The sequence below is a fragment of the Nicotiana sylvestris genome, chromosome 8 (assembly GCF_000393655.2).
Source record: "Nicotiana sylvestris chromosome 8, ASM39365v2, whole genome shotgun sequence".
Lineage (NCBI taxonomy): Eukaryota > Viridiplantae > Streptophyta > Magnoliopsida > Solanales > Solanaceae > Nicotiana > Nicotiana sylvestris.
In genome coordinates this window covers 72,151,926-72,156,148 of record NC_091064.1, presented here as the reverse complement: position 1 = coordinate 72,156,148, position 4,223 = coordinate 72,151,926, and positions in this window count along the sequence as shown.

Genomic DNA, 4,223 nt, shown 5'->3' with positions numbered 1-4,223 from the left:
TATACGGTGCCATCTAAATGCTGGACTGATAGCTGTTATTGCAAGCAAACTCCGCCAATGGCAAGAACTGATCCCAAGACCCTCAAAACTCAATCACACACGCACAAAGCATATCCTCAAGAATCTAAATAGTGCGCTAGGACTGTCCGTCCGTGTAAGGCCCCATGAAGATTTCTGCTCAAAAACCCGAATCTCGTGGTGCTAAGTTAGGAACCATGAGATTTGGACTGATCTATGCACAAAAAAGTAAAGAAATAATGTTTTATATAAAAGTGCAATTATGCGGTCGGGAATGCGGTCGGGAATGCGGTCGCATATCAAGTATGCGGATCGCATAGTTGTCGCAAAGTGAGTCAGTGTTTTGGTCAAATTTGAGGTCAACTATGCGGTCAATTATGCGATCACATAACAGAAATGCGGACCACATAGTCATCGCATAATTTCCTAGGGATTTTGTAAGGGGCAGTTTTGTGATGCATTATGCGACCGCAAAATGGGTATGCGAACCGCATTTCTACCGCATACCCAGACAGTGTGTTCAGGTTTTGGGGAGCATTTTTGCGGTCCATTTTGCGGGCCGCATGTCAACTTTGTGATCGCAGATCTGACTCGGGGCTTCTATTTTCTAATTTTTAAAACCCGACCCTATTCCATTAAAACACCCCATCCGATCTTCTCTATGTCATTTTTACTGAAAATAGAGTGAGAAGAGGAGTTCTAGAGAGAGAAAGGGTGACCTTTATCTAATCCCCACCCAACTCTTACCCCAAAATCTTGAAGATTGTCAAGAAAGTTGCTAGGTCTTCACCCTAAAGAGGTAAGAACCTGTTCCATAATCTGTAATTTTAGGATTCTATTTAAAAATAGGTGATTAACAACTGAGTTCTTGGGTAAGAGGGCTAATAGTCTTGCATGCATAAGGGACAATGGGGTATGGGGAAGATGAGAACTAAAAGGATAACAATTGGAGTATAACATTGAATAAATAACTTACACAAGGGACCTAAGATCATAATGCACCTTTTCGTGTTTGATAATATGCTCAAACGAGCTAGAATCCTACTCTCGTCTCTAATTCTGGTTCAATTGTAATTCTTATACAATAGATTGAAGTGCTAAGAGTCCCGAAATTTTATAAGAAATAGGGGAAAACTTTATTGAGGTATGTATGGCTAAAACCCCCTCCTCTTAGAAATTGAGCTTCCATGGTGCCCGTGTAAGTGTTGTAAGTTCGAAACGTGACTGATGCAATGCTTGTTATGTTAAGTGAATTGATGTTGTGAAAATGTATGTGGTAAGTACTTCTTTATGTGTTTAATGTGCTATTGTTGTAAATGGAAGATGTGTGGAAAACATGATTTATGTGCTAAATGCCTAACTGTCATGCCAAGGTTACTTTGGAACTAAGATGCCAAACTTGATGAATTTCCTTCTATGCTTATGACTTAAATTGCTTTTTTATATGCCTATGACTTTAAGTGGCAAGGTAAATGTTGGAAATGGGAACAATGTGAAATGTGAGTTATGAAATGTGGAAATTGTGGCCCCAAGCGCCGGTAAACTAATACATGCGTAGCCAAAGATTGGTGTGAGATGAATGACGGAAAGTGGTAACGTCTCGGGGAGACGGCTTAGCCGATCGGGCCGTGATTGGATGCCATGATATATATATATATATATATATATATATATATATATATATATATATATATATATATATATATATATATATATGCATGGTGATAATGTATTGATGATTGAAACTGGAAAGTGTGAATGAAATAATGGTAACGTCTCGGGGAGACGGCTTAGCCGATCGGGCCGTGATCGGACTCCGCTCACAGAAGCGGTGGTAATATGGATAATGATGCAATAGTATCGGATGCTCCAATCTAAAATTGCAAGAACTATGTAAAAATCATGTGAACCTCCTTATATTGTTGGCATGGTGCTTATTTGAAACTTTGTTGCCTTTACTATTTCCTCTCTACTCTTGAATGGTTGTTCTTTCTAATAGGATAGTGTTTAGTTATACATAATAGTACTATTCCATGGTACTAACGTCCCTTTTGCCGGGGGTGCTACATTTTTAAATGAATGTAGATGGCTCCATAGCGGATAATACCGATCATGTGTAGCAGAGCATCCTTTTCTCAAAATCTTGGTGAGCCCCTTCCTTTTTTCAAGGGGTCATGTTGTACACCTTTTGTTATAGACATCCATTTTGAGGTATAGCCGGGGCCTTATTGCCGACGTTGTTATCACTATCTTTTGTATCCTTAGAGGCTCCATAGACGTTTGTATGGTTTATGTACGGGTATTGGATAGGTAATGAACCATGTTGTAACCTTGTACTCTTGCTTTATTTTAAACTATAACTGTATGGGATCTTGGACACTTAACTACGATTTAATGTTGTGATATTAAATGAACTAAAATGTTGAATGTACTATCTTTCCTTGTCTAAATAAATGAAAGTATGGTTTCCTTATTCATATTGAGTTGGATGGGTAGTGCTTGATAAGGCTTGCTCAGTTGGGTTCACTCGATTGAGCGCCGGTCGCGATACCCGAGGTTGGGGTGTGACAGTCCGTCTGAGGGTGCAATGTTGTACTCAACTACACCCGAGTACCCAACTCATGTTGAACGGCCCTCCAGAACCGTGGTGTGAACTGAGTACCTCTATCTGAAATGATGGACACTGGAATACCATGCAGACGAATAATCTCCCGGATATAAATCTCCACCAACCGCTCCGAAAAATAAGTAGTACATACAGAAATGAAATGAGCAGACTTGGTTAGCCAATCCACAATCACCTAAATAGCATCAAACTTCCTCAAAGTCCGCGGGAGCCCAACTATAAAGTCCATGGTGATCCGCTCCCACTTCCACTCCGAAATCTCTATCTGCTAAAGCAAACTACCCGGTCTCTGGTGATCATACTTCACCTGCTGACAGTTGAGACACCGAGCTACAAATCCAACTATATCTTTCTTCATCCACCTCCACCAATAGTGCTACCTCAAATCCTGATACATCTTCGCGGCACCCGGATGGATGGAATACCACGAACTATGGGCCTCCTCTAGAATCAACTCTCGTAGCCCATCAACACTGGGTACACAAATCCGACCCTACATCCTCAATACCCCATCATCTCCAATAGTCACATGTCTAGCATCACCATACTGAACCTTGTCCTTGCGGACAAGCAAATAAGGGTCATCATACATCCGCTCCCTGATACGATCAAATAAGGAAGACCGAGAAACCACACAAGCTAGAACCCGATTGGGCTTCAAAAGATCCAATCTCACAAACTGGCTGGCTAAGGCCTGAACATCCATCGTCATAGGCCTCTCCGATGCTGGTAAATAAGCAAAACTCCCCAAACTCTCTGCCCGGCGATTCAAAGCATCAGCCACCACATTGGCCTTGCCTAGGTGATAGAAAATAGTGATGTCATAATCCTTCAGCAACTCCAACCATCTCCTTTGGCGTAAATTTAGATCCTTTTGCTTGAACAGGTGCTGCAAGCTCCGATGGTCAGTATAAATCTCACAGGGAACCCCATATAAATAATGGCGCCAAATCTTCAAGGCGTGAACAATGGCAGCTAACTCAAGGTCATGAATAGGGCAATTCTTCTCATGTATCTTCAATTGTCTAGATGCGTAGGCAATCACCCTACCGTCTTGCATCAATACCGCTCCGAGGCTAATCCTCGAGGCATCATAATAGAACGTATAAGACCCCGAACTTGTAAGCAGTATCAAAATTGGGGTTGTAGTCAAAGCTGTCTTGAGCTTCTGAAAGCTCGCCTCTGTCCACTAGAACGGAGCACCCTTCTGGGTCAACCTAGTCATAGAGGCTGCAACCGATGAAAACCCCTCCACAAAACGATGGTAGTAGGCTACCAAGCCAAGGAAACTGCGGATCTCGGTAGCTGAGGATAGTCTGGGCCAACTCTGCACGGCCTCTATCTTCTTCGGATCCACCTGAATACCCTTACTCGATACCACGTGGCCTAAGAATGCCACTTAATCCAACCAAAACTCACACTTTGAGAACTTAGCATATAACTTCTTCTCTCTTAGAGTCTGAAGCACAGTCCTCAGGTGCTGCTCATGATCTGCTCGACTCCGAGAATACACCAGAATATCATCAATAAAGACAATGATGAACGAGTCAAGATATGACCGGAACACATTGTGCATCAA